This window comes from Narcine bancroftii, chromosome 2, assembly GCF_036971445.1.
Source record: "Narcine bancroftii isolate sNarBan1 chromosome 2, sNarBan1.hap1, whole genome shotgun sequence".
In the NCBI taxonomy this organism is placed as follows: domain Eukaryota; kingdom Metazoa; phylum Chordata; class Chondrichthyes; order Torpediniformes; family Narcinidae; genus Narcine; species Narcine bancroftii.
The window spans coordinates 165,986,606-165,998,875 of record NC_091470.1 but is presented as its reverse complement, the minus strand read 5'-3'; the positions used below and the strand labels follow the sequence as shown (position 1 = coordinate 165,998,875).

At 38.4% G+C, this 12,270-nt stretch overlaps 1 protein-coding gene and 1 long non-coding RNA gene across 3 annotated transcripts in view; one reads left to right on the top strand and one right to left on the bottom strand.

Moving 5' to 3' along the window:
* The window catches only part of LOC138752507 (uncharacterized), a 33,168-nt gene extending 25,973 nt beyond the window's left edge, over positions 1 to 7,195 (bottom strand). The window contains exon 1 of the long non-coding RNA XR_011350710.1: positions 6,916 to 7,195. This is a non-coding gene — a long non-coding RNA (uncharacterized lncRNA). The remainder of the gene's footprint in view (positions 1 to 6,915) is intronic.
* Positions 7,196 to 7,965: 770 nt separating this feature from the next.
* The window catches only part of disp3 (dispatched RND transporter family member 3), a 323,436-nt gene continuing 319,131 nt past the window's right edge, over positions 7,966 to 12,270 (top strand). For both annotated transcript variants that reach the window (XM_069919044.1, XM_069919043.1), the window contains exon 1: positions 7,966 to 8,050. The gene's annotated coding sequence lies outside the window, so the exon portion shown is untranslated. The remainder of the gene's footprint in view (positions 8,051 to 12,270) is intronic.

Here is a 12,270-nt window from a genome sequence, read left to right as displayed (position 1 = left end):
CTTGGATAACTGAAGAGATGAGGGAAGGCATCAAATTGAAAGCTTGTGCTCAATGAAAACTCGCCAAGAGTTGTGGGAAACAGGAAGATTGGGAAAATGTTATAAAGCAACAAAGAACCAGCAAGCAAAAAGGAAATTACAAATTGCCATGCAAAGCAGTTTCTGGTCATTTCAGCAAGAGTCATTTTTGCTCTGAATATTTCAAGTTTGGGAAATAAAGGAAACATTACAAGCTATGAGTGTTGCACAAAATATAAAAACAGATAGAAAGAGTTGTATTATGTAAAGCAGGTGAAATATTTTGGGTCAATAACATTAAATACTGAGAGAGATGGAGCCCTTATTCCAAGCATAGAGTAGGATTCTAGCAGCAGCCCTGGTCTTCGTGTATGTCGTGGTTTGTTGAGTCCCTGACTCCTTACAATTTTCTCACTTGGCTTCTACTGCTGGATGGATCACTGGGTGATTAACACAAAGGCCAGAGCATCCATCCGGGATGATTGATGACAGTCTAATAACAAGTGGGTTTAAGCACGAACCTTTCCATCTGATAGAAAGAAGAACTCCAAAGTGTTGGCAAGCCATCACAAGATCCGTCCACACCTTGCGCCATGTGGATCTGGATCAACATCTGCCATGCAAAGCAGTTTCTGGTCATTTCAGCAAGAGTCATTTTTGCTCTGAATATTTCAAGTTTGGGAAATAAAGGAAACATTACAAGCTATGAGTGTTGCATTCAAGCAAGATTTACAATCCTAATTAATGAAAGGAAGAATAATCAGCTGAAGAAGTTGCAAGGATTATGATGAAATGGCATCATCAGGTCGATTTCTCCAAACTTATTTTTATTCCTGCAACTCTCAGATTCCAAATTTATTTCAGATGTATTCTCAGAGTAGATGACATCACATACAACCCTGAGATTCTTTTTTTTTTCTTTTGGGCACAGCAGAATCATCATTTCTTTATAGGGCAAGAAAAAAAATTGTACTCAATGTACATATATAAACAAATGTAAGCAAACTGATTTTTTTTTTAACTTTATTGCATAAAGTGCACAAGTGAGAATCCTTCAATGAGTTCCTGATTGAGTTTGTCGTCGAGGAGTCTGATGGCAAAGGGGGAGCAACTGTTCCTGAACCTGGTTATGCGAGTCCTGTGGCACCGATACCTCTTTCTTTTTCAATCCTTTTTTTATTAAACATATTATGTAATCAATACCTGAGGAGAATAGAATGCAGAATTAAACAGTAAAAAAATCAATATATTGCAATACATAATACTACGTATAGCATTATAACATATTGAACAATTTGGAATATTTCAAAAAGAGAAGACAAAAATTATTGTTAAAGCCCCATCTAACCTTCCAAAATAAACAAACAAAAAAGACTGTGCAGCCTAAACTGAGAATTCACAACAACACAAACTATTGTGAACACATTCACAAACTATTTATTTGGTCCTTGACAATAAAAAAAATCTACAGAAATCCAAAACAGTCTGGAAGGTAAAGTCAAAATACAAATGAACATATGAAAATAGTTTATAAAAGGACACTAAGTCTGTTCAAACTTGAGAGGTATCAAAAATGCAACTTCTAATTTTTCTCTAAACTTAAACATGACCGAACTTGAGAGAACCAATGCATCAAAGGAGGTGAATTAGGATCTTTCCATTAAAATAAAATAGCTCTTCAGGCCAACAGGGTAGTAAAGGCTACAACCCAATGTGCAGAAGTGAGACATTGACCCACCTCTGGAACTATAATTCCAAAAATATCTGTCAATGGGTGAGGTGGAATCTAATAGCTAGTATAGTTGACAAAGTCATGAAAATATCTGTCCATTATCTCTCCATACAGAGCAAGACCAAAACATATGCATTAGTGTGGCCACTTGTGGTTTACATCTATCACACATAGGACAAACATTAAGAAAGATATGGGCCAATTTATCTTTCAACATATAAAACCGATATATCACTTTAAACTGAGTCAATGTATGTCGGGCACATAATGAAGAGGTATTAACTATTCCAAAAAAATCCTTTCCTGAAGTTCCTCTAGGAGAAATGACTGAATTTCCAATTCCCAAACTCCTCTAATTTTGTTATTAGAGGTCGATTGCAATTTTAATAAATTGTTGTATATATTACCTATTAAACCCTTATGGGAAGGAGTCAAATGAAAAAGGGAATCAACCAAATCAGGTTGATATGAAATAGGGAAGTTGTGTAATATCTTATCAAAAATCTTCAAACTTGGAAATATCGTTAAAAAAAAAATATGACTTGGGTATATTAAGCTACACCACCATCTTTCTTTAATTTCTGTAAATGAAATTTACTTAACATAGAATTCTTATTATTCCATATATAAGAAGAAATTTTAGAGTCAATATTGTCAAGAAATTATTTAGAAATAAAAACTGGAACTGCTTACAATACAGACAAAAATTTGGGTAAAATTATCATCTCGATTGCATTTATATGACCTATTAAAATTATGGCCAATGCAGACCATCTAGAAAGTGTTTGTTTCACATAGTCAATCAAAGGGATAAAATTAAATTTGTATAAATCTTTAATTTTTTTTGAGTGATCCTATCCCCAAGTATGTAAAGTGTTTGTTAACCACTCTAAAAGATGTATGCTTGTAGGTAGGTACATGCAGATTTATTGGAAAGAGTTCACTCTTGTGGAGATTCAATTTATATCCTGAAAAAATATTGAAATAGGAAAGCAAAGACAGCATCAAAGGAAAAGATTTCTCAGGATCTGAAATAAATGCTAAAAGATCATCTAGCATAAAAATACCTAATAAATTACATCTTCGCTAATACTCATTAACGGTTCCAAGGCTAGGTTAAATAATAAAGGACTTAATGGACAACCATGTCTACATCCTTGAAACAAATTTTAAAAAAGAGGATTGTTGAGTATTAGTAATTACTGAAGCAACAGGATCAAATTAATCCATGAAATAAAACCAAGACTGAAATTAAATATTTCCAAAATTTCAAACAGGTATTTCCATTCCACTCTATGAAAGGCCTTTTCTAACAGTTCATTCCAGAATTTTGCTCGACGGTGAGTAAATAATATTCATTAACATATGGATAGTCAAGTGTGAATAACAATTTTTTATAAATTCTCTTTGGTCCATAGAAATTATCTGAGGAAGAATATTTTCCAATCTGAAAGCTAAAATCTTAGAAAGAATTTTGGAATCAACGTTCAACAACTATATTGGTCTATATTGGAAGCACAATTTAAAGGGTCTGTTCTGAGGAAATAACAAAATTGATGCTTCATAAAATGGCTGTGGCAAAGTTCCAAGAGAAATAGAATTGTTAAACACCTTGCACAACTGAACTGTTGGTATGGTTGCAAAGCATTAAAAAAAAATCAACAGTATAACTATCCAGGGCTGGGGCTTTTCTAGATTGAAGAAAGGAAATAGCTTTAAAAAATTCAATTTCTGATATTGGAGCTTCCAATAATAGTTGATAATTAGAAGAAATGTTAGGGATATTCAGTGATTGCAGGCATCTATCCATACATATAGTATTATCAGGAAACTGAGATTTATATGAATCAGAATAAAAATCCTGAAATGCCATATTAATTTCAGCATGATCATACACAATATTTCCATCTCCTCTATGAAGCTTAAGAATCTGTCCTTTAGCCATAGCTGCCTTTAATTATCCAGCTAAAAATTTACCTGATTTATCTCCATGTACATAAAACTGGCTTTTAGATTTAAACAATTGTCTTTCAATAAGATATGTTAATAATAAATCATATTGCATTTGGAGTTCTACTGTTTTCTTATAGAGATCCATACTAGGTTTCCTTAAGTATTCTCTATCAGTTTCTTTAATTTTTTTAATTCAGTAATAACAACTGTTCTTTTGTACATTTCCTTAACCCTGCTGAATAGGAAATTACATGTCTTTGCAGGTAACTGTATCCCAAATAATTAGGCTTGACATTCCCTCAGAGGAATTTGGTTTTTTTTTCCTTAATAAAGTCCAGAAACTTCTCATCCTGAAGTAGAGTCGAATTGAACTGCCACTGATGAGCTCTGGAAATAACATCAGAAAATTTAAGAGAGACTTTCAAGGGTGACAGCAGGTGCATTATATACACAGTCCATTACCAAGGGAGACAGATGAATATCAATAAAGAAATCAATCTTAGAAAAACTATGATAAACATAAAAAAGAGAGGTCTTTGTCTTTAGGATATAAAAGCCTCCATATATCAACTAATCCATAATCAATCAAAAAACAGTTAATAAAAGTAGTAGATTTAGTTGGAAGAATCTGATTAGAGGAAGACCTATCAATCTCCACCCATAATCAGTTTGTATTCATTTAGATTTGGTAAAGAAGCAAACACCTTCTTAAAAATTATATATTAGGAATATATATATTAACCAAGGTGACTTTTTTTTATTATTCAAGGCACCTGTAACCATGGTATCCTTAATTGTTTTAAAATGCACAAAAGGAACTTTAGAGTCACTAAAGATCGATACACCTTTAACTTTAAACTGAGAAGGAAATGAAATTGCAAACCTTTCCAGAACTTGAATAAAATACTTTCTATCCTCTTTGCAAATGTGCATCTCTTGAGCAAAGATAATATAGGTTTAAAACATTTTTAAATCTCTTTTCATTTAATTTGATTATTCAAGCCATTGACATTCAGAAAAACAAAGTTATAGTTCATTTAAACATTTATTTCAAAATTGTAAAAGTAAAGATTTTTGCACTTGCATAGACCACCTTCAGAAAGGTAGAATACAGAACAGATCTATATTTATGAGTGAAGTCTCACACCTACCCAGATACAATAAAACAAATCTAGAAAACCCCCCACCACTGAACGGTTCTGCAATGGAACTGTATGTGAGCCTGCACCCAGTCTAATCCCTAGTCTCAAACTGGCAAGTCTCCAAAATTATATTTGATTCTGACTCACAGCAGAAAAGAAAAAAAGTAGAAGAATGTTCTGCTATAAACTTACTTCATAAAATAATCTAGTTAACTAGTTGCTTGCTATACTCAAATGTTAACATTCAATATCTCGTACATAAATAAATAGGACCTTTTTTAACATAAGACAATAATATAGAAGAACAGAAGGCCATTAGGCCTGTCTAATCTACTCTGCCTTTCTGACATGAGCTGATACATTCTGCCACTCAGTCCACCTCCCTACCTTCTCCCCATAACCTTTGATGTATCTGTCCCTTCAGAGTCCTATCAATCTATTAGGGTTAAAATGTGTGTATTTTACAATAAGAAATAAAGCTGCAATTTTTCCCTCATTCCTGTCTGTCTTGTTGCTTGGTAACAACTAGTACAAAGGCAGAATGCTTTTGATTACAGCAACAAACCCATTGTGTCCCCTTGGATCCAGCAGTTAAGGGCACAGAAACTAAACAATTTTCGACTGTTATTATCACCACTGGAAGTAAATAAAGAGATAATATGGCTGCTAATCCGTTAAATCGAAAGGAATGTAGTTTACTGATTTTTTAAAATCATGCACTGAAAAGGCCCACCCGACCCCAAAGTCCTTAGCGCCCCAGCGGGGCGGACTTCCAGGTCGTGGGTTTGCCTCACTCTGAGCATCTCCATAGATGCCGCTGGCTGCGGGCTTACCCCCGGCTGCTGGTGCCGGTTCGCTAGTCGTGCGGCTGAGCTACTACAATAAAGCAGTTTAAGAAAAGACAAAAGGTACCTAGTTTCAAATTCTACTTTTCAAAAGAAAATATACAAAACTAATATATATATATCAACTAACACCCACAAATTATAGTAATTGTAAATAACACCGAGGAAGGAAAAAAGAAAAGAAAGGATTATATATATGTTTAAGACAAAAGTAAAAAGGTTATATTAAATCAAAATGCTCAATTCAAACCAGCAGAAAAGCAGCAAAGTCCGACCTCTGTTTAACCATACCAGCTTATTAATTATAACATACCAAACAGTCAAGAGAATTGATTCAGGTTGGTGGTAAAGCAAGTTTCTTCTTGGAGGAACTTCCATCCCGCCCCTGGGGAATCCCACCACATAGGTTGACCATCCTGTGGAAAGATCTTCGAAAGTGGAGGGAAGGTCTGCATTTCCATTTGCAGAGCTCAGCCATTACTTCTTCGCATTCGCCTTTTTCATTAAGAACTTCTTGCAGGTAATCTTCCACAAAGCAATTAGCAGCTCCTTTATAGTCCCACGCTTCCGAACTTCACAGATAACTGCCTCCTTGGTCTGAAAATAATGAAAACATTTGGGAGATGGTCTTTGTTTCAATGCATGGGTGTGCTTGGTCCAAGGTTGGGGGATTCTTCAATATCCCCTTAAATATCTCTCTCAGCATGGTAGGAAAAAATTCCAGTGGATTGTGTGAATCCAGTTTTTCTGGCAGACCAAAGATTCTCAAATTCAATCTTCAATTCCTGCTTTCCAAATCAAAATATTTTTGTTTGTATTTCTCCAACAATGCTGTAACTTCCCTTAAATTCTTGTTAACCTCTGAAATTTTTACTATATGTATCAGATACTTTCCCCAGTTTTCCCACTCTTTTGTCCAATCCTTCAAGATTCTTTTTAATATTTAAAATCTGGATATTATTCTCTTTAACTGAATCTCTCAAATCAAGCACAATTTTTTCCAACCTCAATTTGCAAGCTTCTACTCTCAACATCATTTCCATAATTGAGAGATATTGTTGCTCAGAGCCCTTTGATTCTTTGTCCTTCTTTCCATTTTTCACCTTCTTGTCTTCTGCAAAAGGAACACCACTTCTTGCAACAAATATCTTTAAAAGTTAAACAAAAGCTACACGGCTGTTCACAATTGAGATATACGCTGGAGCAGTACCTGAAAGCAACTTACTCCATACTCTGCCAGTGGGAGACTCCAACGCCTCTTTCCTGATGGCAGCAGTGAGAACAAAGCATGTGCTGGGTGATGTGGATCCTTGAGGATTGCTTCTGCTCTCCAATGACAGTGCTCCCTGTAGATGCTCTCATTGGTGGGGAGGGTTTATCCCTGTGACATCCTGGGATGTGTCCACTACCTTTTGCAGTGCTCTCCACCAAGGGGTATTGGTGTCCTGATACCAGAGTGTGATGCAGCCAGTCAGCACACTTTCCACCGGATGTACTTAGAAATTTGCAAGGGTTTCTTGTCTTGTGCCAAACTGCCGCAAATTCCTGAGGAATTAGAGGCTCTGACGTGCTTCCTTTATGATGCCATTGGTGTGTTGGGTCAAGGAAAGATCCTCCGAGATGGTGACTGCCAAGTACATAAAGTTGATACAATTTGAACTTTTGATACAATTGTTTGGAATTGCACTTCACGTAATCACTCTTCTTTTCCTCTTAATTCATTTTTGTATCTGATCCTGGGCTAGAAGCAACTGCTAAGTGATATATACTTTGATGCTATGTCATTCTGTAGCCTTGGATGCATTAGCATGTGACCTTTATAGCATAGAGTGACAATTTGTAAGCAATTAATCTGGCTTTCGACATTTTTCTCTTGTAAGTTCACAGATAGGATTATCAAAGGGAACCATTTAATATTGTTGATGTACTGGGATCTCCTTCATTGAATATTATACCAAATCTGTTATTGATTTATCAACAGTACAAATGGGATCATGAACCACATAGGTTTTGCTCCATTCCAGTTCATGATATTTCCCTGTGCAGTTTCCCCTTGAGCATCCGACATAGGCCTACCCTCTATTTGTGCAAGTCCATAAGATGAGAAATCGATATCTTTTGAAGACAGCTATTCTGTTGATTGCAAGGAATATGGCATTAAGCGGTGAACTGCAGGGAAGGCAGCACTTAACAGATTGACAGTCACCAGAAAATGCCCTTTCAAAAGTGAAATGCTTTCTGTGGACTAATCTATCCTATCTTTCTGCAGGCATCTTCAGAAGAAGTTTATTGATGCAAAGAACATTGAACCAGACAGATTGATCAACGGATATTCTAGCATCTTCAAGCAACGTACTGAGGTCAGTGAAATACTTCTGTCCGTTTCATGGACAATTTATCTCCATCAAGTAGTTTGTGGTTGACATAGAGAGAAAGAGACACTGTACAATCTGCTTTCGTTTGCCTACGCCAAATGCTGTCAATTCTATGCAACCCAATTATATTAATTAAACTGCCTGAAGAGCAAATCACACTTCATATTCACCAAAATCTAAATGGAAAAAAAAATCTCTTTTCTTCGATTGGAAAAAAGGCAAAATTGCTTTTGTTTCAAAATATTTTTGCTGGCGACTTTGAAGAGGGCACCTGTGTGAGTAATGTGTGTCACTGAATGTCAAAATTAGTGCAAAAAGAATCAGAAGAGTAGATGAAAAAAAGAACCAATTTTGGAGATGAGGCCCTCAATTTTCCATTCTTTCCCTCTGCCTTGATGGAAGTGGTTCAGGAGGATTGGCTGTTCCCTTATGGAACAACAGGACTTTCAGCAATATTCTCAATGACTTTCTCTCAAAAACAGACACCTGTTACATATGCCCTACATTTCAGGGGCAAGCTAGCTCCTTACTTTCATCTTGTATTGATGTGCCCCAAAGAGAGAGTGTGTGTTGTGATATTTACTGGATACCAACTTCACACGCTTCCAGAGTTGAAACTTTTGTCTGTGCCCTTTCAACACTAGCCTTGATTACTTCCCTTACTAATTTTTTTATTCCCCTTCACGTTGTCCTTCTCCATAAACATTAGACAGCACAGGTGTAGCAGTTAGCGCAATGCCTTTACAGCCCCAGCGATCGGGACCGTGGTTCGAATCGTGCACTGTCTGTAAGGAGTTGAGACTTTCTCCTTGCATCTTCATGGGTTTTCTCCAGGGGTTCCAGTTTCCAGTTCTAAACATACCGGTTGTATAGGCTAATTGGGTGTAAATTGGGCGACACGGACTCACGGGCCGAAATGGCCTGTTCTTGTGCTGTATGTCGGAATTTTTTTTTAAAGTCAGGCAGTATCTGCAGAGGATAATGTCTCAAAATTGGAAAAAGAATGTTTTGATAAGCAGGTTGTAGGATACAAAAAGAGCAGAGGTGGAACAAACCAATGGGAGGAGAGGATCATTGACAAAATTATAACAAAATTAATAAAACATTTGAGGGATTGAAGTTAGGAACAAGGAGATTATGCTGCAACTGAACAAGGCACTGGTGAGGCCACATCTGGAGTACTCTGCAGTTCTGGCCATTTTTCCTGTGGAAGGATGTACTGGCTATGGAGAGAGATTCCAGAGACGAGGGGGTGAGCCTCTGAGAGAAGATTGAGTCATCTGGAACTGTACTTGCTAGAATTTAGAAGAATGAGAGGGGATCTTATAAAAACTTACAAAAATTCTGAAAGCCATAGATAAGATTGTGGTAGGTAAGATGTTTCCATTAGAGGTGGAGACTAGGGGACGAAGCCTCAAGATTCAGAATAGTAGATTTAGGATGGAGATGAGGAAGAACTCCTTTTCCCAGAGGGTGGGATGAATTTTCTGCTGACTGAAGCAGTGGAGGCTACCTCAGTTAACATATTTAAGACAAGGGTGGATAGATTTTTATATACAGGTACACAATCCTTTTTCTGGAACCCTTGGGGGACAGTGTGTTCCAAATTTCAGATTTTTCCAGATTTCGGAACAAAAACCAACTACACCAGATTTAAATCCACTGGAATTGTGCTGCCGTATCCACCCCCTTCCAATCACGTGACCGTCTCTCTCCCGCCCAAATTGCGTTGCCTCTCTCCCCACCTGATCTCCCGAGTCTCCCCCTGCTCGTTCAAGTCGCGCTACCATCTCTCTCCCCCGCATGCCCACCTGCGTCATGCTGCTGTCTTTCCTCCTCCCTGCCCACCTGAGTCATGCTGCCGTCTCTCTCTCTCTCTCCTCCCCCCACCCATCCAACTCTCTCTCTCTCTCTCTCTCTCTCTCTCTCTCTCTCTCTCTCTCTCTCTCTCTCTCGCTTTCCTCTCCTTCCCCCCGCTATACCACCACTACGGGAAAAAAATGTCAGTTTTTGGAGCTTTCTGGTTTTAGATGTCCGGATAAAGGATTGTGTACCTGTAGTAGGGGAATTAAGAGATGCGGGAAAAAGGCAGGTTGATGGATATGAGCCTATCATAAGATCAATCATGATCTTATTGAATGGCAGAGCAGGCTCGACAGGCAAAATGGCCTACTCCTGTTCTTATTTCTTCTGTTCTTAAAAGGGATGATGTGCAAGACTGAAAAAATGTGGTAATTGGCAGCCCAAGGGCCTTTACCCGAGGCTGGCCATGAAAGTGTATATTTTTTGTCATTAAAAATAGCATTTTCCACAGAACTCTGCAAGCGATGTTCCAACTTAAAGCAATAAACCAAAGCTGTTAATCATGTACTGGGTAACATTTACACAGCTCGTTGATCTACTGTGCTGAACTGGATCCCTATAACAACTTGGCCATCATCTTGGAGCTTGGAAGGATGTGCCTTGGATATTAATTCTTTTGTTTCGGAAGTTTTGTGTTTTTTTAGGCTGGGTTGGGGTGGGGGGGGTGGCGACATGGTTAGTGTAGACTTAGTGCAATGCTATTACAACACCAGTGACCTGGGTTCAAATCTGGCACTGTCCATAAGGAGTTTGTATGTTCTCCCTGGGCTTCCTCTGGGGAGTGGGGGGGGGGACTTCGGTTTCCTCCAAAAAGTATGGGGTTATAGGTTAATTGTTGTATCAGGGAGGCACAGGCTTGTGCTCTGGAAGAATGTCTAAATTTAAAAATTAACATTTAAAAAGGAGGGAAATTTAAATAGCACTAATGTCATTAGTGTGCTTTAATGAAGGGCTCAAGCCTGAAACATTGGTTCTGTATCCTTACCTTTGCTTCATAAAGGATGCTGTCTGACCTGCTGAGCTGCTCCAGCGTTTTCAACTAATTGTCTACATATTTTCATGATTTACTTCTTGGTATTATGATTGATATTTGTAGAACACTGCCCCAGTTTACATCTTGGTCCACTGTGACTCTTCTCTCTTGCATTTGTAATGTTGGCAGCGCAGAAAATAAATTTTACGTGTGCCTTATGTTTATGCCTCTTTTTGTTGTATTCGTCTTGAAGACAATCTGAAAGGGTGGCACTTGGAAGAAGGCCATCTCCAGCCGCTTTCAGGTGGCCAGAATACCCCAACGTAAAGCAGCCTAAAATACCCGAATGCGGCTGTTGGGAGGTCACCTGAAAGCGGAGAACCCTGATCCGAGGAGTACTTAGCTAACCCTCCTCGGGTAGGTGTATTCTCCACTTCTGAGCACTCCCCCAGGCACTTGAAAGCAGACGGGACAACAGCCACAGTCAACAGGAGCCGGTGTTTGCTCCGCGGTGCCTCTCCCCACTGCTGAACTTTCAGGTGCCAGAACAGCACCTTCAATGCTGCCACCTCCATGTCACTTCGCACACACCCAGAGCTGGTCACTTGTGTGATATAGAATTGGCCTTACACCTTCAACAGGCTTATTGGCCTTTGTGTGGGGAAAATGAGTGGGTTGCTGGATATCATATTGATCTGGATGGCAAGTGGGTAGGTGCAGTGAAGAGGTAGTTGGGGAGGTTCGGGCTATGTATTACCCTGGACAACATTTTTTTTTTCAGAAAGTTTTCTTCCTGAAGATGGGGATTATGATAGACAACATCAAGCTGAAATGAAAGATCATTTCAGATTTGCGGCATCTCATAGGAAGCTGGAGAAACATTAAATTGATTTTTATTTAATTTAGCAGTAAGCATAATTTAGCAGTAAGAAAAGTGCAGAGAACAAAACAAATGACTCTACATCACCTTTGTTGACCTCACCAAAGCCTTCGACACCGTGAGCAGGAAAGGGCTTTGGCAAATGCTAGAGCGTATCGGATGCCCCCTAAAGTTCCTCAACATGATTATCCAATTGCACGAAATCCAACAAGGTCGGGTCAGATACGGCAATGAGCTCTCTGAACCCTTCTCCATTAACAATGGCGTGAAGCAAGGCTGTGTTCTCGCACCAACCCTCTTTTCAATCTTCTTCAGCATGATGCTGAAACAAGCCATGAAAGACCTCAACAATGAAGACGCTGTTTACATCCAGTACCGCACGGATGGCAGTCTCTTCAATCTGAGGCGCCTGCAAGCTCACACCAAGACACAAGAGAAACTTGTCCATGAACTACTCTTTGCAGACGATGCCGCTTTAGTTGCCCATTC